Here is a 24532-nt window from a genome sequence, read left to right on the forward strand (position 1 = left end):
CGTTGCCACAGGTATATGAAATCAAACACATCTTTACAATTGGCAGTCTTTACAAGCATTTGTGAAAGAATCAGTCGCTTTGAAGACTGTGAGACTTCTGTCTTTGAAATACCACAATCATCTGAAAGTGAAAGCATTCAGTGGCAGATTGGATAAAGTTACATGGTGGGGAGAGTGCAGAGACAGAGGGCTTTAAAAAAGTCTCCTGTGCACTGCTGACTCAGCATCATGTGTTTCCATGGCCTGTGGGTGTAGCGTGTAGGTGGCCCAAACTTTTGTCCACACTGCCTACATTCACTTACAGCATGTTGTCCCAGCTTGATGTGACAAACTTGTCACATGTCCCAAAGAGCGCTGCTAGGCTTTCTTTGGTCTTGGAGATGTTCTTCAAAGCTCTGAGGTGTGTTTTGGGCTCATTAACATTCTGCTCTGTAACTTACTTTCCCACAAACATCCAAATCACAGTCGAAGTGCATTTCTCAAGAATGCAGTGCCACTTGTCCTCAGTTAGGGTGCAGTTGATTTCAGTTCAGGTTACCACCTGTAGAGCAGGAAACACCTCCTTATATTCCACTTTATTTTCCTGCTGCTTATCTCATACTGAGCTGTCGTTAATTTGAAATATTTTTGATTTTGCAGACTTTGAGGTTATTTCCAGGTTCAGATTTGTTTTCACTTTGCCATTGTGATACAGATGCAGTATATCCAAAGCATTTGTATCTCACTTTGTATTGTTTTGCTTCATTCTTGAATAAAATTTTGTTTCACACAAATCAACGACTCCATCTGACAGTGAATGTGTTCTTTTATGCGGTGGCCTAATTAATGGAATTCATCAGAATGCAGGTTATAAAAGTTTGTTAATGTAGTTGAAGGTCAAAGTGGAAAATGTGTCATAGGGAGGACTTTCACAAACTCATTATCTGAACGTGGGAAAATTATCTGAGCTGCTCTGAAGTTGAATGTGAATCTGCACAGACGTTTAAGTAAACAAATGCAATGTGAAAACTGGAAGTCATCAATAGTTATCAAAAGTTTAAAATTAAAGTGTAAAGAAATATTTTCATATTCATACATTTTGAATTTTCCATGTGAGAGAAGGAGTGGATTACTTTAAGACTTCATGAAGATGTGCTTTTTAGGGGGTAACCAGATTAGGAGTACTGGCCTTCAGGCCCATGTGACAAACAGAGGGAAATGGTCAGGCTGCTTTGAGGTGACAGGATGGAAACAGTAACTCAAATAACCACAGCAAAAGCACACACCAAGTGCTGCTCAAGTCAGTCATAAACAAAACTTTCCATGTGGAGGAGGAGGGGTGGATATTACTTTAAGTTTCCCTAAAGAAAAACACTTTTTAAAAAGAAAATTGCTTTGACTTTATACAAAAGCTAACAAAACTTTCTATGTAGTTTTGTTAGCTTTTATCATTTCACAATTTCAGATGTTAAACAGTAAGTGACCATATATATAGCCTGCTATGTATCAATAGTTCAGGCTGCTGCTAATAGAGTAAGGGTATGGAAGATAAACTACACTGCTGGCAGGGTTTAATACAACCAACTGGCACTAAGAATAATGAGGGTGCCCAGAGGACAATAACAGTATGTGTGTATGAGATTTAAAGATCATTGCATTTCATTTTTATTTACATTTTACAAAGCATCCCAAGATTTTTGGAGTTTTCCAGAGGAACAGAATGCTGTTTGAAATCCACGTAAATGTTACCACTGGAGGGTGAGCAGGCCAATGGGGAATTTGAGGAAGGTAATTCAGATTGGTTTGATGAGTGTAGCTGCTTGCATGGTGATGAGGACTGGAGATAGGAGGCTCTTCAGTCGGCAGAAGGACCACTAGAAACAAGGAGACGTAAGAGCAAGAACACAAGGTAGCCTCTTGGAGAACTCGGTTTGGACTGTTACACTCCTCTTTGGAGGCAAGAGACGAGCACAGCAGGTCTTATTACACTGTCATTAATGATGTAGATGATAATCAGGCGTGTTCGGCTGAAGAACAAAGAATCCAATCTACGTCCAATGGCCAACTTGGTAGAGAGAGAAACTGAAAACAAACCAGCACTCATTATTGTCAACGGGCACCGGGTACGTGGGAGGGATCCAGACACTGGCGGAAGGTTGATCACAAGCTTAATAATAAATAATAATACATACAGAGAGATAAGCAATGACACAGTGTGGATATGTAGTGGGGAGTTTCTGACATGAAGGTACATGAAGGTATTTCTGCTAATTTACATTGACTTTTAACATTATTATTTCAGTGAAACAATAAACGACCTTTCTATTTTTTAATGTTAAGGTAAAACAATCTGTAGTATCCCGTTAAAAACAGCTTGCTTGTATGCTGATAAGGACTAAGAACAGGAGGCTCTTCAGTCAGCAGAAGAACCACTAGAAACAAGGAGAGCACGTAAGAGCAAGAACACTTAAAGAACTAAGAGGCCTGTTACACTCCTCTTTGGAGGCATAATATTATGCAGAGACGTGCACGGCAGGTCTTACCACACTGCCGCTGATGAAGTAGATGATAATCGATGTGTTTGGCTGAAGAATCAGATATCCAATCTCCACCCAATGATCAAGCTGGGGGAAAGAGAGAAACTGAAAACAAACCAACACTCATTATTGTCAATGGGGCCCGGAGGCCAGTATGTGGGTGGGGACCCAAATCAAAAGACAGGCGGAGGGTTTTTCACAAGCTTTATTATAAACAGAGAGATAAGCAATGACACACCATGGAAATGTGGCAGCGAGAAGATGGTTTCTGAATTTGAAGCTTACTTTGCAGGTTAGAAGTGTAAGGTTCTGGAGGCCTGCTTACCACAGTTAGGTAGCTGATGAACTGGCGCTGAATACATCTTAAGTGCTGCCTCGCTGATTGCTGTCAGTGTATATTGACAAATGGCTATAGCCTGGAAATATGGTGCACCTAGCATTCAGACAAATATACAAGGTGTAAACATAATACATCCATACTACATATTATTGTGTGGAAAAACTGAGTATCAATATACAAATGGATCAGATATCAGCAAATGTTTCAAATGTTGTCTCGCGATTCTACTGTCGACCTTCACTGCAGCCTGAATAAAGGAAGGTTGTGCAGACAGTGAAGATTGGGACTAAGCATGCATTATCAGTGCATGTATTTATTGGTAGAGCACCGAGTGGTTTGTTTGAGCGTTTTATCAGATATATTGAGTCCCCGAAACTTCCTGTTGTCTCATGGTACAGAAAAACCCCAATCTATTAACCACCTTTGGGGTTGTTGATCATTTTTCCAGTTTCTAAGAAATGGTTTGAATATGCAGATGAGAACGTGACTTAAAGCAGGGTGATCGGACCGATCATTCAGACATCTTTTGAAACATCAGGATCATCAGGTCTACAGTGAAGTCAGCATGAAGACTCTCAGCCTGACAGTGGGACTGCTGCTCGTGCTGTTCACCGTTTACCACAGCGATGCCTGTAAGTCTGCTTCTTGTACTTGTGTTAGATCAGTTTTTGAATTTCTGTCTTTCTCTGCATTCAGACACAGAGTGAGACAGAGCGAGGACATCAAACTCATATAAGTTCATGGCCATGAAGACCAGTGTTGATCTTAAATTCTTTACTGTAATTAAGTAGATTGAATCCTCGTGTAAACAAGTGTGGTCACATGTTCGGCATGTACTTCACTGAGACATATTTATTTTTTTAACTTAAATAGGAGCCTTCAAACTGTATCTGTCATTAAGATATAACAAATTGTATTTTGTTGCATTAACCTTAATTATATCTGGTATGTTGAAGAAGTCATTAGAAGCAGACACAGCACTGAGTAATCCCTGTTTTTCTGCTACAGCTAAGGCAGTGATTTCTCCTGACTTTTGTTGTTTTCACTTCTTTGACAAACGGATCCCAAAGGCGAACATCGTCTCCATCGTGAAAACTCACAGACAATGTTCCACACCAGCATTTGTGTAAGTTTGTCTTTCACTGTCTCTTTGATACAATCACTAATGTTTGCCAAGTAAGTCATGTATAAGCAATGTATAATCGTTGAGATTGAAGCCGTAACTCTGCTATTAACCGTAAAATGTGTGAATATGAGAGCAAAATAATGATACTGACTTTTCTACAGGATCAAGACACACAAAAGGCTTTTGTGTGTTAAACAGACTGCAGAGTGGGCAAAAGAACAATTTGACAACCAAAGGAGATTTTGACCCAGCCTGATATGACAATGTCTTAAAGAGCTTCATCTGATGAGGAAAGTTTATAATGCAACAATATGTAAAAACATGTATTGAATTATTTTATAATTTTCTTTCACTATGCAATTGAAATCATTTTTCTATCACATTGTGTTGTTTTGCTTTATTCTTCATTAAAGTTTCATTTCACAAAACTCATCGACTTCATCTGATAGTGAATGTAAAAGTATGTGTGGTTTGTGGCTCAGCTGCAGGGGAGGGGTGGAGTAGCGGGTGCAGGGTGTGCTGTCAGGGAAGGCTGAACCCAGGATCAGAGCTTTGGGGGTGCTGAGCACCCAGGAGAGCTGCCCAGCCAGGCAAGATAAACCTGTCTCTGTCAGTCCCTGCATCCTTAAATGTTGTCCCGAGTTCTCTCTGACTGTCACTTTGGTGCATTTAAACCCCTGTTCCTCCCTGTCCTCATCGTCTGTTGTCTTAGTCTCCGTTATCAGTCATCATAATTTTACCATCTCTGTGCAAGTCAGCAAATTTCTTTATTAAATCATAAGCTTCTTAAATTCATCAAGTCTCTCTGTGCCTGGGTCCTCGTCACAAAACATGACATCACTGTTTTGTGCATTTTAACACAATTTAATCCCCACATTTGTGAAAGAAAAGCAAAACACTTTTTTGAAAAGTCTGTAACAAAACCATCAAATCTGATAAAGGTTATTTAAATGCCGCAAAAGAAGAATGGATTGGAATAAAAAAATACACATCCTAACCTTAATTACTGGGGGAGAATAATGAATGATGCTCATAGTGAGTAAAAAGTAAACTGAGTGCATTTTTTGGACAGAGATTCACTTTTAATGTGTATGTATAATATAATACAGATAAATAAAAATACTCCCAAAACAGAATAAATTATTACGAAATATTAATAAAAACTATAAAAATGGAGGCAACTTTGCCCGTGGTTGAATGTATACAATGTATGAAAAAATCTTTATTGCAGATGCTAATTTTACTAATTTATTAATAATAATTTTGTGTTGTAAGATTTATGACTTTCATGCTTTCATAGTGGTACTTGGGAGAGCTTGACATTTTTATCAGGTGGTACACACTGTAACAAGTTTGAGAAACACTGATAAGTGTATGTGTGCTTTTGGAAAACATTTAAAGCTGCAGTACAGAATCTTTGAAACAAGCTTAAAACATTTTTAGAATATAAACAGAGCTTCTGCTTCTCTTTACAGCTCCTCACTCCACCAGGGCTGTTTGGCTCTTTCTGATAATGTGCAAATGTGATGTACGTACTGCGGCAGTCATACAGACAACTGGACGGTCCAAATGTTGGCCTACCTATTACTGGCTGAGGTTTCAGTAGAGTTGTGGCTGAACCACATAAAAATATATCATTAATTTTAATCTCCCCAATCAATGATAATGTTATGTTGGAATGTTGTTAAAGAGGGTCAAAATGTTTCAACCCAGTTTGTTTTGCAGATTCTGTATAGCAGCTTTAATATAGGGAGAACACAACTTCCAGATTGTGTGAGTAAAATCAGGTTTTTTCTCTTTGTCAGTTTAACAGTTTCTGTTGTGCCTGTCACTGCTCCCTGTCTGTTTTCTTACCTGGTTCTTCCTGACCTTGTACTTTCTCCTCACGTTCCCCTCTTTCCTCTCTCCCTCTTTGGACTGACAATCATACACAAATAGATTGTATTCAATTAGATGAAAAATTACATTAATATGAAAAAAATTCTATTAAGATCACTAACAAAAAGTCCTCTCTCAGTGTACTTTCAACCAAAAGGCAAATAACCAAACCACATGAACATCTAATAAAAGATATAAACATTGAAACACTGATCCAACATTATTCTTGATTGACGGATCATTTGATCTTACACTTTTACCTGAATGTGGCTCCTTTTTTTGTAAAAACTTCCTTATATCCAGTATGAACCTGGCTGTGTCTCTGTACACAAACACACACACATACACGCACAACAGGAGTTATAAGGTTAATGGGCATCCAGTCAGTTAGCTAGTTAGTATCCATTTCAAACAGGACAGTGGTAACAACAGTAGGCTGCGGACAATTCTAAGTTTTAGATTTTAAATAGGCTGTATACATTTCAATGGGAGCAACAGGATGGTCAAATGTCACTGAATTTACTACTGAGCAGGACGGATTGTAGGGTAGCAAATGTTGTCGGAAAACACGTTTTAGACACTGCAGGTTACCTGGTGTAAGGTTTTTCAGCTAAAAAGAAACCTGGTCTGACTCCTACCTAACTATATAAAGAGTAACTGAAGGTTAAATGCAGCTAATATGTCCTGTTTTAAGCCAGGCACTTAAACCTCCGCTCCGCTGCGTCTCAGCCACCATGGCTCTGGCAGCATTTTTGGGGGTGCTAAAGCACCCCCAAAAATGGGCTAAAATCGCCCCTGGCTGAACCACACAGCTGTTCTCCATCACTGGGTCATGCCTGCCCTATTTTACGAAGATGCTGGGACCCGACGAGAGAGCGGTGTGGTGTGCTGAGCAGGAGAGGGCAGCTGAAAAACTCCATGAATAAATTGTCTTAAAAAATCCTAATCAGTGAAACAGCTGTCAACGTACAATGTCGTGTGGATGGTGGAATCATTTTTATATCACTGCTTCATTCTTCGTTAAAGTTTTATTTCAGTTTATAAAGAAACAATATGTAAAAACATGTATTGAATTATTTTATAATTTTCTTTCACTATGCAATTGAAATAATCTTCATTAAAGTTTCATTTTACAAAACTCATCGACTTCATCTGACAGTGAATGTAAAAGCATTTTCATGCCTATGTTTTGGAGTTCATCGGATGTGACTGGAACACCTCAATTCAATGATTTGGATGGGTGAACATATACCCACATAACAGACAGGTCTGGCCTAGATCTGGTGTCAAGCTGGCACTGCTGGCTGACTTCTGGCATGGTAAGTGGTATGTCATCCAGATGTGGTCCAGACCTGGCGTAGATGGCACTGTTTATGTGATGGCATGCCACATCTGGCCCGATTATGGTTTGGTTTATGTGGTCCAGGCTCATAGAAAACAGGTCTGACTATTTCTTTGGTCATTTTAGCCTTTTTGGCCAGGGTGAAGGGAGTATCTGCCATCAAACAAGAAGACAGCCGCATGTAGCTATGATGATGTTTGCTAGTTCACCTTACGTGCATTAATGTAATAACGTGGTTAGCCTACTCAACGTAAATTACACACAAACAACATTAAGCTACTCACTCAGAGAAGAACGGCTGCACTGCCATCATCATCCGTCATCATTTCTGCTACACTGGCAGGGCTAGGGGCCAGGACTCTCCTCTTCGGGTTCTTGGGGGATGTTGCTAAGTCCGGGTCCGATAACAGGCACCACACCCGCAGTAGATGCGCTTGGTGTGAGGTCTCGCAGCAAGCTATCAAATACGGCGCATTTTTCGGCTTTTAACAAAATGCTATGCGTCGCCAGGTGTTTCATCGGATTTGAGGTGTTACCTCCTTTGACAGTATCACAGTATCAGCTTAAAGCACTTGTTGCAGGCTGCTGAGTTTGCATCTTTTGCTGTGAAGTACAGGCAGACTTTTGACCGCTTCGCCTTGGGCATTTTTAATCTGTAGCTCTGCTCTAAAAGAATGTACATACCTGGGCCCGCCTACTATCCTCGGAAACGTAAAATGATTGGCTAGAATTCAAAGTGTATGACATCTCAGGAAAATAAAGCACCGAAATAAAGCACCGAAATGTGCGCTGCTTTTCGGTCTGGTTACTACCGTTTATGTCAGAACCGGTGCCATCATGCCACCGGATACCGGTACCCATCCCTATTTGTGAGTGTACACTTTATCTAAAACCCTAGTGAGGGTTTACTCATGTTTACCACTGGGTGGCTGCAGCTCAGGAGGTAGAGCAGGTCACCTACTGATCAGAAGGTTAGTGGTTTGTTTCCTGGCTTCTCCAGTCTGCATGTCAAGACAGTGAATGTGTATGAATGTAGTTAGGAAGTGTGTTAATGTGGATTGTTGTATAGAGCACTTTGAGTAATCTGGGAGAGTAGAAAAGCACTATATAAGAATCAGTCCATTCACAGTCGGAGCAGAGTTTTGTCATGTTACTTTTGCACTATCATGTTCCGGCACATGTTGTTATTACATGGCTTGATTAAGGTACACATTAGGCTGACATCTTGGGCCAGCACAGGGCCAGCAGTGTGTCTGCAACTGGCCTTGTGCTGGCCCATGTGTGGGCCACCTCTGGCAAACCAGATCTGGGCCACCAAAGGGCCGTCATCCTTTGCGGTATGTGGGCAATGTGTAAGCACATTGTATGGGCCAGATCTGGGCCATAACAATTTTGCTTTGTGGGTAGACTTTTGATGATATGGTTGTTACGCCCCAGTCTAGGGGTACAGGAACGCAACATAAGTTTGAAAAGATTGCCCCGCCCTGGTCCCCAAAACCATACACAGAGGGAAAACCAATGTCTTAGTGAATGGTGATTTATTTCACTACACTGCAAAAATGAAGCTCCGGGGTGAACAAAGGCCAAAATAACAAACAAAACAAGCTAAGTCAGGAGGAGGTGCTATCTAAAACCCTATGTGAAATCAAACATCAAACAAAAGACAAGCGCTACACCTAACTCCCTAACTGAAATAAACAGGAGAAAACAGTGCAAGGAAAAACAATAAGGCAGCTCACCCCTTCTGTTGCAGTGCTATTTACAATGTGCTATTTACAATGAAAACTAATGTACACACTATATACAGAACTGAGAAAAGTCGCACAAAGTCACAGGCACAAATGTCTCAGGTTTTGGAGGCCAGGGTCAGGTCTGCTGCTGCTGTCAGTGGCTGCCCCCGGGACAACTGCTGGTGGAGGGATTTTGAATGCGACCACATGATCGCCGGACCAATCGGCAGCCGTCAGCTCATCCACTCAGGGACCTGCAAAGACTTAAAGGCACAGACAAAGGAAACAACCACCAAAACAGATTATGGACAGGGCCATAACAATGGTATATTATGATATATTTTCTTGTCCAACTTTGGGCCCCTTAATTGCGACCACAGTGTACCCATCTTCTGATTGCAGCTTCCAGCAGAATAATGCCTCATGTCAGAAAGGTGAAATCTCCCCAACTGGTTTCTTCAACTCGAATGGCCTCCACAGTCACCAGATCTCAATCTAATAGAGCACCTTCATGATGTGATGGAACAGGAGATTAACATCATGGATGCATTCTCTCATGGAATTTAGTGCTCGTGCTCAAGAATACTTCCACAAATTACAGTCCATGAACACAATTCACTGTGGCATCCGCAAATGCAGGTTAAAGCTCCATCATGCATAGAAGAAGCCATATGTGAACATGGTCTAAAAATTCTGGTGTTTTCTGTTTTTCACCAACAGGGTTCACTAGTGAATTCAGTTCAATTTTATTTTTACAGCACCAAATCACAACAACAGTCGCCTCAAGCCTGACCACCTTTCATAATATTACAGCTCAGGATAGAAAAGTGTTTTTTCCATTTCTTCCATCATACTATCTATAACTGGATAACATTTTTTGATTCTGAACATCGTTTGCTGTGTGGGTCTGCATGCGGTCCAAGGCAAGAAGTGAGACAAGAGAATCATTAAGTTTTCTTGCTTTCTTTTTCCCCACAATATCAGTCGACAGGTCATCAAAAAAGGATTCAGTAGAGTAATGAACCACTGTCTCCTTAAGCAGTTCAACTAGATTTATAGCCTTAGACAGGTCAACAGTTTTCAGACTGAAGCATTTCTGATAACATGTTAAAGCCACTCAGAGTGTAAGGCTTCCAACAAAATTCAGACCCATCTGAACCAGAATGCCCCTTGCTCCTACAGCTCTCTGTTGGTCTCTGAAGAGATCTCTTCTAGTACACACAAAAAAACCAGCAATCTGTCCATGATATTGCGACACGAGGATGCTGGGACCTGACAAGCACAGGGTCATGATTGCTTTCCACATTGAACATTTCTAGGAAAATGCCCCTTTTATTTGAGTCAGTACACTGTGACCACTCTTTCAAGCACCTGTTTCTGGCGATGGCAAGGGCCGTCCATTACAGTCATCAGAGTTTAACAGAACCCACTGACTTTAAACATTGCTTTCTCCCAATGACGATATCCCACAGCTGAAGTAAATACACAGTAACAAGAGTCTCTACTCTGGGAACATTCCAACCAAGGGTGTATTTTGTACCATTCTGGGAGCACCCTGCTTGATATGTCTTAGGAAACCTCAGATCACGTGGTTGTGGGGCCTTCACTTTTGAATTTGCATATGTCTAAATTCACACACAAAAAAGAAAAATATACCAAATCTAAAACTCTGCGCAATAATCGACTTGGAGGAGTGAAAAAGAAATTCAAAACAAAGGAGCACTCATAACATTTTTACCATGAAGAAACGCCCAAAATCAGACAACGTTAGCATTTTTGATCTTCTATTGCAGTTTCCTGGTTAAAGGTCAGCATGGTTGTGGTCTGTTGTAAATTAAAAAAACCCCCAAAGAAAAGTACCCAGCATGAACAGTGAATGTGTTTACATTCAATCAAAGCCACAGTCTTTCTCTAAATTTAAATAGAGTGCTTTTTTTTTTTTTTTTTTTTTTGCTACTTTTAGTCACTACCATGAGGTGGGATCATTTATAACTGTGCCTCCAATGCAGCTTGGAAATGTTTCTGCAGCTAGCATTCAGACAAATATGCAACATAAAACATCCATAACAGATGTTATTGTGTGCAAAAGTGAGTATCAATACACAAATGCATTTTTAACATTTTGTGTGCAGAAAATGATTTGTGTAACCTGAACTGATATACATCAGGCATGAGCAGATGTCTTACGTGAATGAAGGAAAGTTGTGCAGAAATTGATAATTAAGGAGTACTGAAATTTCTGAAATGACAGAAGAGGTTTATGGAGAAAATTAATTAACCATGAAAAGATCCCTGTTAATGAATTTGCCATCTAATTATAGCTTAATATTTGCAGCTTGACCTACTACTCTGAGTTGAGATACAAGTATGCATGCAGTGCATGCATCGTACGGACTTTGTAGAAGATGAAGTGGTTTGTTTGAGCTTGTTTTATCAGATAATCAGAGTGATATTGAGTCTTTGAAACTTCCTGTTGTCTCATGTTGCAAGAAACCCCAATCTATTTACCACCTTCAGAGTTCTTGATCATTTTTCCACTTTCCTTAGAACTGCACTGAATATGCAGATGAGAAAGCGACTAAAAGCGGGGTGAACGGTCTGATGAATTCAGACAAAATCAGTCATCATTCAAACATTAGCATCATCAGGTCTACAGTGCAACATGAAGACTCAGCCTGACGGTGGGACTGCTGCTCGTGGTGTTTGCAGTTTAGCACAGCGATGCCTGTAAGTCTGTGTTAGATTTTTCCCAGGTTTTCACGCACAAAATATGAGTAATCCTGAGCATCTTATCTTGCCATTAGAAATTATATGTTGGTTATTTTTGTCATGTATCTCTTTGACTTTTGCACAAGCATTTTTTTCTTTGGTTTTTCTTACCTAAAATAACTTTAATTAGTGTGTAACCATTTCCAGTGGTTTTTGCAGCAGTAGTTCTCTGAATTTTCTGTGTTTTTTTCTTTGTTCAATCACAGAGTGAGATAGCCATGATGTCAGCGTCACTGATGTGTATTGTCATGAAGACCAATGTTGATCTCAAGTGAGCTGTAAGTTCTTCACTGTAATTTTCTCACTGTGCAAACTCAAACTAAATCCTGGTGTGAGCTGGTTGGTTAGTTGGTTACATGAAATAATAATTATTATCATTGTTACTTAGGGCGATCGTGGCTCAAGATTTGGCAGTTCGCCTTGTAATCAGAAGGTTGCTGGTTCGAGCCCCGGCTTGGACAGTCTCGGTCGTTGTGTCCTTGGGCAAGACACTTCACCTACTACCTACTGGTGAGGGGCCGATGGTGCGATATGGCAGCCTCGCCTCTGTCAGTCTGTCCCAGGGCAGCTCTGGCTACGACTGTAGCTTGCCTCCACCAGTGTGAGAGTGAATGAATAGTGGAATTGTAAAGCGCTCTGAGGGTCTCGAAAAGCGCTATATAAATGCAATCTGTTATTATTATTTAAACCAACTGTTAACTGTATATTTCTGTACATTTAAGTATTATTATTCATATTGCCGCATTCATTGACCTTGTTTATAGGTAATTTCATTGTTTAATCACATTAAAATGTTCCTAATTTAATGTTTAAAAGCACTTGAAAAAGGCAAAATCCCATGTAAAATTAGGGCAACAAACTGTATTGTCATTACTGAAAATAACCGTATTTTTATGAAAGTTATTTTCTGGTATTATTTTGGCGCCCCAACTGCTGGAATATTAATGTTTTTTTAGGATTTTTTTTTTTTACAGTGTACTGTTCCTGTTCAACTCATATCTAATCATCCAATCAGCCAAAGGAGATTTAAGTGACTTTGAATGTGGTGTGGTTGTTATTTGCCAGTCGAGCTGGTCTGAATATTTCATAAATGGCTGATTTACTTGAATTTTCCCAAACTTTAGGGTCTCTATGGTTTACAGAGAATGGTCTGAAAAAGAGGAAATATCCAGTGAGCGGCGGTTCTCTGGGAGAAAATACTTTGTGAAGGCCAGAGGAAAATAGACTGATTTGAGCTGATAGAAATCGAACAGTTATTCAAATAACCACTGCAAAACCACTTAATGTCACTCGTCAGTTACAAAAATTAACATTAGATTGAAATTTGTTCTGACTCACCAAAATTAGACAATAGAAGATTTGATAAATGTTGCTTTGTGTAATGTGTTTAGATTTTGGCTGCAACATTCAGATGGTAGGTTCAAAATTTGATGTAAACAACATTCTACATCCATTCTCCCATGTATTAAAAACTCAAGCGTAGGTGTTGGTTGCCTGGATCTTGTGCTTTCCATTCAGCTGACTCCTCAGGACTTGTCTTACCCTTTGCAGGTAAGGCAGGTCATCTTGGTTCCCATTTGCCTGTAGGATTCCTAGGTATCTGTAGCTATCCTCGATGTCTCCAATGTTACCGTCTAGTAGTACAATCATCTCAGTTCTGACTACTTTCCCTCTCTTCGTTACCATCCGACTACACTTCTCCAGTCCGGCTGACATTCCAATGTTAACGCTGTAGATCATGGTTGGAGAACTCCAGGCCTCAAGGGCCGGTGTCCTGCAGGTTTTAGATATCACCCTGGGTCATGTCGTGAAAATTTCAAGTAACCTGCAAACACTCAGTGAGCGTCTTTTGAAGTGGAGTTTATTATATACACTGCAGTGGAGACAACAATGGTCTCTAATGATAGATATCTTATATACAAACTGGCAAAACTCAGAGACAAAGAGAATTCCAGAGCACATTGCGTCACTCTATACCTGCCAGTTCAGCTCATCCTTGAAACCTTCCCTTCAGAGAGAATAACGACCAGCAATCACCTCCCTTTCCCCCCCAGAAATGAGCAACAGCCCCCCCCCCGCACACAGGTGCCTGGATGTCTCTGGCCTATTACAATGGCCCCACTGCGAAGGTGTGATAAAGCATAAAGACACATTTGTGATGCTATCCTATATGTATGTAACTAAAAAACAAATACAAAAGTACATTAGATAAATACATAATGTGGTACGACTCGACTTAAGCGGTCAAAGAAGTGCAGGAGACTGATGCTGTCCAGTGTAGCAAGTGATTTATTCACCATTTTGTGGCCCAACAATATTTACAAAGAAACAAATAAGAAACTCAACTCTATAACTCAGTTCAAATAAACATAACTGAACTTAAATCAACAGAAATTAAGGTCAACCTGCACACAGCTACACTGACCTGAACCTTTCCCCCCAAAACACCTGAGTTCTTCTGCTTAAATAGTCCACTTAACCAAACAATTTCTCCTCTGGACTATTCCATTCAGTAGGTAGGTAAGATGAACATGATTATATTCAAACCTCTACTACTCCTCTTTACTGGCAACATAAACTCTTTGGTGTAATCAATACATATTACAACAATAAATCTATTTCTCCATAAACCCTCTAAAATCAACTTTATTAAATTATAAGAGTTCTTCCCCTTCTGCACTTGGTCTCTTCCTGTGACCTCAGATGAACCCAGAAGGTATAAAGCAGGAAGTAAAACTACATTTCCTCCTTTTGTTTCTGCAAGTCAGGTAGGCAAGGTAAGTTCTTAACTTAGCAAACTTGTATGAATTGATTTAAACCAAGATGTTATATTATATAATCTGTAAAAGTGCAAAACATAAACAAACCCGGGATAGTAGATGTTTGCCTATTGCAGATTACATGTGAAATATGGTTAAATCAAAACAAGAATGTTAACTAAGAATATAGACAAATGGTCTTCTCACCCACTTTGTCACACATAAGATAAAGAAATTTCCCATCACAGTCAACACACCTGAATCAAATTAGTTCATTACCAGGCCTATGAAAAAGGAGGTAATTTAGCCATTTAAATCAGCTGTTTTCGATCAAGGTCATGTCTAAAACTTGCAGGACACCAGCCCTTGAGACCTGGAGTTTCCCCACCCCTGCAGTAGATCCTTCAGTGCAGCCTGAGTAAAGGAAAGTTGTGCAGAAAGTGAAGATTGGGACTATGCGTGCATTATCAGTGCATGTATTTATTTGTAAAATAATGAGTGGTTTGTTTGAGTTTGTTTTATCGGATATATTGAGTCCCTGAAACTTGTCTCATGGTACAGAAAAACCCCAATCTATTAACCACCGTTGGGTTGTGGATAATTTTTCCCAGTTTCTTAGAATTCGTTTGATGAGAACGTGGCTTGAAGCGTGGTCATTGGACTGATCACTTCAGACACGTCATCAGGTCTACAGTGAAGTCAGCATGAAGACTCTCAGCCTGACAGTGGGACTGCTGCTCATGCTGTTCAGTTTACCACAGTGATGTCTGTAAGTCTGCTTCTTGTACTTGTGTTAGATCAGTTTTTGAATTTCTGTCTTTCTCTTCATTCAGACACAGAGTGAGACAGAGCGAGGACATCAAACTCATATAAGTTCATGGTCATGAAGACCAATGCTGATCTCAAGTTGGCTGGAAGTTCTTCACTGTAATTTTCTTACTCTGAATCCTTGCGGAAAAAGTGTGGTCACATGTCCGGCATGTCCTTCATTGAGACAGATTTTTTGTTTTTCTATTTTCTATGTATCTCTATCTTTTATGTCTTTGCGTAATAATCTTGCTCCAAGACATAAAATAAGAGCCTTCAAAACATAATCTTTTATTAAGATATAACAAATTGTGTTTGTTGCCTGATGAGCATTTAACCTTAATTATATCTGATATGTGGGAGAAGTCATTAGAAGCAGACACAGCACTGAGTAATCCCTGTTTTTCTGTTGCAGCTAACGCAGTGAAATCACCTGCCCTCTGCTCGTTTCACTTCTTTGACAAACTGATCCCAAAGGTGCACACTTGAAGTTGCTTTGTAAACTACAAGTGTTGGTGGATCAGCAGGTAGCTGATCAGCTGCATTGTCTCTCTCTCACTCGCCGGGGCGGAAATTATTGCGGGTCAATGCCCTCGGCCCACTCACCTGTGAAGTGGAAACACCTGATTCTCACTGATGCTACCAGCATTTAAGCAGAGGGATGGCAGCCATTCATCGCTGGATTGTTGCGTGAATCATGTTAGTGTATCTCCGCTCTCGTAGTATTAGACTCCGAAGGCTATACCTGTGCCTTCGTTCTAACGTGTTCACTCTGTGTTTAGATCCCGTGGACCCGTCCCTGATTTCCTGGTGAAGATCCCTAGTCATGGACAGTGTTGGGGAGTAACAGAATACATGTACCGTCGTTACGTATTTAAAATACAAAATGTGAGTAACTGTATTCAGTTACTGTTTAAAAGGGTGGTATTCAGAATACAGTTACTTTGTTGAAATAAAGGGATTACACGGCGGTCTTTTCCTGTTTCATATGTTTGGCTATGCCCTCTCTATTTTTGGTAATTCCACGCCGGTGGAAACCCAAACAAAACGCGTATTAAGAGGTTCAAATGCCTGTGTCTCAATCTTGCGTCTCATAATGACGTGAAGAAATGTTTTTTTATGAAGGCAATAGACAGAGTGTTGCAGGCATCGCCCTAAAGAATGTAGCCTCATGGGCAGTGTAGTCCGTGCTGCAGGGAGAATGGACTGCCATACCCGTTATGTGTCTGTGAGCGAGGGAGGGAGGGAGAAAAAGGAAAAGTACGAGCTGTCACCGAGCAGAAACGGGAGATGGGTTGCCGGGCCTCTGATTGCAAAAAGCCGCCTTAAAGCATTTATGAAACTGTCTGTGCTCATTGATTCGATCAACTCGATATGGACTGCTCTTGTCGACAGACATGAGAACATCACGGCCCACCTTTTAGAGCTAGCTTTTCCTCTTCTTGTGCGCCGGGTTATAATGTCCCATGGCCCGAACACGTCTACACCCACATATGTGAAGGGGGGTGCAAGTTGCATTCGTTCAGATGGTAAGTTTCCCATTTGCTGACATTCCGCTTTTCCTCTCAATTTCTTGCATGTGACACACTTAAAAAGCACTGTGCTGATAGCCCTTTTGGCCCCTACCATCCAGAACCCTGCAGCTCTAATTTCACCTTCTGTGAAATGTCTTCCTTGGTGTTTCAGTGTCGTGATAGTGCCGTATTAAGAGCGTTCCCAAGTGGTGTCGGGCAGGGATGATGAGAGGGTGAGTGGTGTCGATGTCCAGTTCAGATTGTATGATTCGGCCCCCAACTCTTAAGAGTCCATTACCATCTAGAATAGGATGCAGTTTCCAGAGACTGCTTGAGGGGGAGATCGTGATTCTTTCCTGAATACACTTTATTTCCTCTTTGTAGCACTCACTCTGAACTAGGGATGGGTACCGGTATCCGGTGCCATGATGGCATAACATAAACATAAACGGTAGTAACCAGACTGAAAAGCAGCGCACATTTCGGTGCTTTTTTTCGGTGCTTTTTTTCCCCTGAGATTCACTTTGAATTCTAGCCAATCATTTTACGTTTCCGAGGATAGTAGGCGGGTCCAGGTACGTACATTCTTTTAGAGCAGAGCTACAGATTAAAAATGCCCAAGGTGAAGCGGTTGAAGTCTGGCTGTACTTCACAGCAAAATATGCAAACTCAGCAGCCTGCAACAAGTGCTTTAAGGTGATACTGTGATACTGTCAAAGGAAGTAACACCTCAAATCCGATGAAACGCATAGCGTTTGTTTTTTGTTTTTTTTAAAGCCGAGAAATGCACCGTATTTGATAGCTTGCTGCGAGACCTCACACCGAGCACATCTACTGCGGGTGTGGTGCCTGTTATCGGACCCGGAGTTAGCAACATCCCCCAAAAACCCGAAGAGGTGGTGTTTCTCAGCTGGTGGCGAAATGCCAAAGAAGCAACTTAATGTCTGTTGTTTTTTGGACATTTAGATGGTGACAAGCAACATGTGTAAGGTTAAATGACATGGTCAAGAACGCAAAGGTGCTTGGTAACACAAGTGTCACTATGCGTTCCTAATTTTTGTCATGCATGCGTAACTGCGTACCAGTTTTGTGCACCCCTGATTATACTAGTATTTAAATATGAAAGAAATTTGCTCTGATTCAATGGCATCTTTTGACTCATCTACAATGACTGAACCTGTGCACTCTCTTTAGCTTCTTTAACTTCTCCTCAGCAACCATTTCAGCCAAACATGACAGAATTTGGGTTGTTTTGCTGGTGTACAAAATATTTTTTGCTTGTTGTTCCAGTCTCCTTCTAACCACAGGGTCATGATTGCTTATCATGTTTGGCATTTCTAGGAAAATTCCCCTTTTATTTGAGTCAGCACACTGTGACCACTCTGAGCTATGTTTTTAGTAGCAGTGAAGATTAGAATTTCTGCTTTTGTCTTACTGTATGTTTTGTTTTCAAGCACCTGTTTCTGGCGATGGCAAGCGCCATACATTACAGTCATCAGAGTTTAACAGAACCCACTGACTTTAAACATTGCTTTCTCTCAATGACGATATCCCACAGCTGAAGTAAATACACAGTAACAAGAGTCTCTACTCTGGGAACATTCCAACCAAGGGTGTATTTTGTACCATTCTGGGAGCACCCTGCTTGATATGTCTTAGGAAACCTCAGATCACGTGGCTGTGGGGCCTTCACTTTTGAATTTGCATATGTCTAAATTCACACACAAAAATGAAAAATATACCAAATCCAAAACTCTACACAATAATCGACTTGGAGGAGAGAAAGAGAAATTCAAAACAAAGGAGACATGACATTTTTAACATGAAGAAACGCCCAGAATCAGACTGAGCGGGTCACAACGTTAGCATTATAAATCTTCTATTGCAGTTCCCTGGTTAAAGGTCAGCATTGTTGTGGTCTGTTGTAATACAAACAAACAGAAAAGTACCCAGCATGAACATTGAATGTGTTTACATTTAATCAAAGCCACAGTCTTTCTCCAACTTTAAATAGAGTGCTTGTAGTTGCTTAAAACTATGAGGTGGGATCAGTTATAACTGTGCCTCCAATGCAGCTTGAAATGTTTCTGCAGCTAGCATTCAGACAAATGTGCAACATGTAAACATAACACATCCATAATCAGAGATGGGTAACGCGTTACTGTAATCTGATTACTTTTTTCAAGTAACGAGTAAAGTAAGGGATTACTATTGCAAAAACGGTAATTAGATTGCCGTTACTTTCCCGTAGGAACGCTGCGTTACTAAAACCGTGATTTTTTTTTTTGCGAGAATGTCTCACGACAGTGACGTAAGCGAGTGCGCCGTTAGTGACAACAGCTGTGTGCAGATCAACAATGGATCATATATCGAGTGCAGAGAGAGTATGAGCGTGCAGCGTTTAAAGCGTGGAAGTACTGACCTTACTTTGAGTTTGATTCCATAAAAAGTGACAAAAACATTAGCGTCCATCGTGCGTGGGAAGAAAACTTCTTTTTACAGCGAAAAAAAAACCCCTAAACTTCCGAGCAAGCACCGAGTGCGCCATGACGTAATGGGAAACTCACAGAGAAAGTCGCGGATTCTTCAACTGACCGCGGCACACCTGCACCAGGGTAAACCTCCGCCTACCGCAGTCCTGCTTTACAGGTGAAAATAGAGCAACAGCACCGCTGAGTCTTTGACTTTATTTATTTTCTGCTGTGTTTTACTTGCATCTATTTGAAAGAGTGAGTGAAAACACAAAAAATATTTTATTTTATGTGCTGGAATGTGTAGAAAATAGGTTTAAATGTTAAACTAATTTATTCAACTCAAAGAATGTTGCATATAATTAAATTTTTGCTTGATGCATAAAGTTAAAAGATTAAAACTGATAAAACAAGTTAAAAAAAAAGAGACTTTTCCATTTGATTACATTTTGTATGATGGATTATGTAGAAAAAGTAGAATTGGGCTGAAAGATCGATCGCTTTATCACCTCTTCAGGTTGTAAATCGTGTTTTTAAAAAGTAACTAAGTAACTAAGTAATTAATTACTTTTGAAAATAAGTAATCAAAAGAGTAACGGGATTACTTTTTTGGGGAAGTAATCAGTAATTAGTTACTGATTACTTTTTTCAAGTAACTTGACCAACACTGTCCATAATACATATATTCTTTGTAGAAAATGATTTGTGTAACCTGAACTGATATACATCAGGCATGAGCAGATGTCTTACGTGTTGTCTCGTGAATCTGCTGCAGCCTTCACTGCAGCCTGAATGAAGGACAGTTGTGCAGAAATTGGTGATTAAGGAGTACTGAGGAAAATTATGAAATGACAGAAGAGGTTTAATGGGAAACAAAGAATGAATGAACCATGAAAAGATCCCTGTTAATTGAATTTACCATCTAATTATAGCTTAATATTTGCAGCTTGACCTACTACTCTGAGTTGAGATACAAGTATGCATGCAGTGCATGCATCGTACGGACTTTGTAGAAGATGAACTGGTTTGTTTGAGCTTGTTTTATCAGATAATCAGAGTGATATTGAGTCTTTGAAACTTCCTGTTGTCTCATGTTGCAAGAAACCCCAATCTATTAACCACCTTCAGGGTTGTTGATCATTTTTCCACTTTCCTTAGAACTGCACTGAATATGCAGATGAGAAAGCAACTTAAAGCTCAGGAGGCCACTTCAGACATCTTCTGAAACATCACTATCATCAGGTCTACAGTGCAGTCAACATGAAGACTCTCAGCCTGACGGCGGGACTGCTGCTCATGGTGTTTGCAGTTTACCCCAGCGATGCCTGTAAGTCTGTGTTAGATTTTTCCCAGGTATTCTTGTTTTCACACACAAAATATGAGTAATTCTTGCCATGAGAAATTATATGATGGTTATTTTGTCATCTATCTGTGCAATTTTTGCATAAATATTTAGTTCATTTTTTTTAAATTTAAAAAGCGGATAAAATTTTCCAGCGTCTTACCGTGCCTTAAAAAATTATCATAGTACATTTATTTATTTATTTACAAATAATGCTTTTTAAAGCTAGTTAACTAGCTCAATTGGACCAATAGGATGAACAAGACTTTCTAAAATTGTTTTTGCAGTGATGACGCACGAACCCAGTGTTGCTAACTTAGTGACTTTGTCACTATATTTAGCAAGTTTTATAATTAGAATTAAACTTTATTGTCATTTCACATGCCACAAGTACAAGGCAACGAAATGCAGTTTGCATCCATCCAGAAAGTTCTTTAGCAATAATATAGATATTACACAATATGGATCTATTATAGGTATGTTACAATGTACATGGTATGAAGGTATGTTATGAATATACTATAAGTGTAAGTATGTTCAGGCTATAGCTCTAGTGAGTGAACAAGCTATGTACAGGCTATATAACAGGTTATACATGTGGTTAAAAATGTGAAAACTATATAGATTGTAGATATACAATTGGAGTATTAATAAACAGTTGTAAAACTATAATTATTATATTGTACAGTATGATTGTCTATGCAGCATTTACAGTAGTGCAGTTGAGATCAGTGAGATATATGGATAATTTATACAGTAGTTATATAAAGGGCCATTGGTTGTGAGTAGTGGTTCAGTCCATGTTAATATTGTGTGTATGAGGGGTTTAGACCGCCTTAGTGACTTTTTTTCTAAAAAGCCACCAGCGACAAATCTGGCGACTTTTGCTGGTGATAGACCTCACGCAGCAGTCGCCCTCAGCTGCTGTCAGAGCAAGAGATGTTCACACCTACGCGTCCAAACTGCAAATGAATCCCCCCCGACTGTTACGCAGTTAGTTCTTCTTTTACTGTTACTTTTTGTGGATCACAAGGTATAAAACTACCCGCTCATTAAAAAAAAAAAAAAAACTCCTCCAGAGTGCCTATTTTGTGTCACTTTTCCCAGTCCCAAGCAAGATAAAGGGGGAGGGTTGGAATTGTGACAATAAAAAAAACAAACAATAAATGCTAAAAGAAATTTAACTTGTAGTCAGAACATAGTTTCCATCCAAATATAAGATACTATCGAGCTAATTCCCTGCTAACTTTGAACTCCATTAAACTTTATAAATCCTGTTTTCATGGATGCCTGGATGTTAAACTTAATTGTTACGCCTGGTAAAGCAGCAACGCTGATGATTTTATTACAGATGAAAGAATTTAGACAGTTTGTAACTCTCAGTGGTGCCGCAGTGTTCGTTTGAAGGGGAGAGTTTGGACCCAGAAGCAGCTAATGAGCATGAACCTTATTTATATCTGGTATGTTGGAGAAGTCATTAGAAGCAGACGCAGCACTGAGTAATCCCTGTTTTTCTGTTACAGCTAAGGCAGTGAATGCACCTGACCTTTACTGTTTTCACTTCTTTGACAAACGGATCCCAAAGGCGAACATCGTGTCCATCGTGAAAACTCACAGACAATGTTCCACACCAGCATTTGTGTAAGTTTGTCTTTCACTGTCTCTTTGATTCGATCACTAATGTTTGCCATGAAGTAATGTATAAGCAATGTATAATCGTCCACATTAAAGCATAACTCTCCTATTAAGAGTAAAATGTGTAAATATGAGAGCAAAATAATGATACTGATTCTTCTGCAGGATCGAGACACCCAGAACGCTTTTCTGTGTGAAGCAGACTGTGAAGTGGGCAATGGAACAATTTGTTAAAGAAGAGAGAGCGAAAATTGAACCAATGCTACAATTAACACTTCAAAAATCACAAAATGCTTTCACTCCATGAAGTTACTTTGTAAACTGTTGCTGGAATTTTAACCCCTTTATTCTTTACCTGCTTAATTACAGCTGCAGAATATAGAGAACATATATTTTATGCTGATTTCAATTTTTTTTTTTTACATTATCACAATATCAACTTCATAATTTGGGAATTATGTTAATCCAGTATGTAAAACTCAGTTGATAAAGTGTCTTCCCTCATTAATATCCCATAATCATCTGAAGGTGCTCTTACTGTAAGATGGGAGCATTGAAGAACCACATGAAGTGCCAGACGACATAAAGTTAGATGGCAGGGTTAGTGAGTGCAAAGACAGAGTGCTGAAAAAGTCTCCAATGTTTTGGTGACTAAGAAACTCCAGAGTTCCTCTTCTGGAATTAAAATTGGGATGTGGGTTTTCATGGCCTGTAGGTGTAATGTGTAGGTGACCCCATACGTTTGTCCATATAGTATTCCACACCGCCTACCCTCCATTAAGCCATGTTGACCCAGGTTGATGTGACTGTGTCTCAAAGAGCCTCATTTGATGAGCAAAGTTTATGTTCAGCACTCTTAGGCTTTCTTTAAGCAGCTCTCCAAAGCTTTGAGGTGTGTTTGGCTTCAATATCCTGCTGCAGTGTGAATTCTTCTCCACAAAGATCTACATCACTGTTGGAGCACATCTCTGAAGAATGGATCACTGCTTGCCCTCAGTCAGGGTGCAGTTGACTCACATCAGGTGTTCAGCTCTGGGTCTGGAAACACCACCAGACTTAAACTCTCACCGTCTGATCCACTGTGGTATCTCTCCCTCACCTTACAAAGGCCCTTGTTTTCCTGCCTCTAATCTCTGAGAGCGATTGTTAAAAACAATTTCAAATATTTTTGATTCCTCAGACTCTGAGATTATTTTCAGGTTCAGGTGAAAGTTTTGCGCACGTTAAATGTGTTCTCAGGCTTTTGGATCTAGCTACGTATAACATGTATCAAATCATGTGATCATTTGTCTTCACTGTGTTATTGTTATGCTGCTACAGTGTATCTAAAAAGATTTTGTCTTTCTTTATTATTTTGCTTTATTCTTCATTAAAGTTTCATTTCACAAAGCTCAACGACTCCATCTGACACTGAATGTAAAAGTGTTTTCATGCTGTGGCCTTTGTTTTGGAATTTATAAGTATGCTGGTTATGAAAATGTGTTAATAGAAGCAGTTGAAGGTGAATGTGCACAATGTGACATATTTATAAATTGTATATTTTCCATGTGGGAGACGGAGTGGTGAGAATGTTACTGCGGTTCTTTACAGTTCCCATAAAGAGGTGGGGCATTTTAAAGGAAAAGCATGTCATGATGTCAGTTACTTTGTAGACATTGACGATCCTCTGTGTCTACTAACACATTTGAACTTTTAACATTAATCTTTCAGTCAAACAGTCAGTGACCTTTCCATTTCTTGCAATTGAGGTAAAATGATCTGTAGTATCAAACATTTCTGTTGAAAAGCATTTAAAAATGATTTCCTTGTGATTGTATATGACCAAAACCAATCAAACTACATTTTGCACCATATCTGCTGTTCAACTCATATCTAATCATCCAATCGGCCAAAGGAGATTTAAGTGACTTTAAATGTGGTGTGGTTGTTGGTGTCAGTCGAGCTGGTCTGAATATTTCATAAATGGCTGATTTACTTGAATTTTCCCACACTTTAGGGTCTCCAGGGTTTACAGAGAATGGTCTGATAAAGAAGAAATATCCAGTGAGCAGCGTTTTTTGGGGGAGAAAATACTTTGTGAAGGCCAGAGGAAAATAGACTGATTTGAGCTGATAGAAATCAAATTCAAATAATTTGATGTAAACAACATCAAATCCTAGATCCATTCTCCCATGTATTAAAAACCACCTCCAGCTGAACGTCAGCAAGACCAAGGAGCTGGTGGTGGACTTCAGAAGGGGTCAGCACAGAGACTACAAGCCCATTATCATCAATGGAGCTCCAGTGGAGAGGGTGCAGTCCTT

The 24532-nt window shown here is 39.8% G+C and overlaps 3 long non-coding RNA genes across 3 annotated transcripts; all 3 read left to right on the forward strand.

Annotated features, from left to right (window-relative positions):
- Window positions 1-3422: 3422 nt before the first annotated feature.
- LOC146706597 (uncharacterized) lies at window positions 3423-4404 on the forward strand. Its single transcript, XR_014921585.1, has 3 exons — window positions 3423-3488; window positions 3865-3982; window positions 4144-4404. It is a non-coding gene; the product is annotated as an uncharacterized LOC146706597 (long non-coding RNA).
- A 7156-nt stretch (window positions 4405-11560) lies between these two features.
- LOC146706598 (uncharacterized) lies at window positions 11561-13143 on the forward strand. Its single transcript, XR_014921772.1, has 3 exons — window positions 11561-11659; window positions 11908-11979; window positions 12090-13143. It is a non-coding gene; the product is annotated as an uncharacterized LOC146706598 (long non-coding RNA).
- A 2018-nt stretch (window positions 13144-15161) lies between these two features.
- Window positions 15162-23619, forward strand: LOC146706599 (uncharacterized). Its single transcript, XR_014921584.1, has 5 exons — window positions 15162-15966; window positions 16050-16155; window positions 20411-20579; window positions 22118-22235; window positions 22395-23619. It is a non-coding gene; the product is annotated as an uncharacterized LOC146706599 (long non-coding RNA).
- Window positions 23620-24532: the final 913 nt, after the last annotated feature.

The sequence above is a fragment of the Copadichromis virginalis genome, linkage group LG7 (assembly GCF_057382275.1).
Source record: "Copadichromis virginalis isolate Kocher_CV1m ecotype Utaka linkage group LG7, C_Virginalis_male_GT1.1, whole genome shotgun sequence".
Classification (NCBI taxonomy): Eukaryota; Metazoa; Chordata; class Actinopteri; order Cichliformes; family Cichlidae; genus Copadichromis; species Copadichromis virginalis.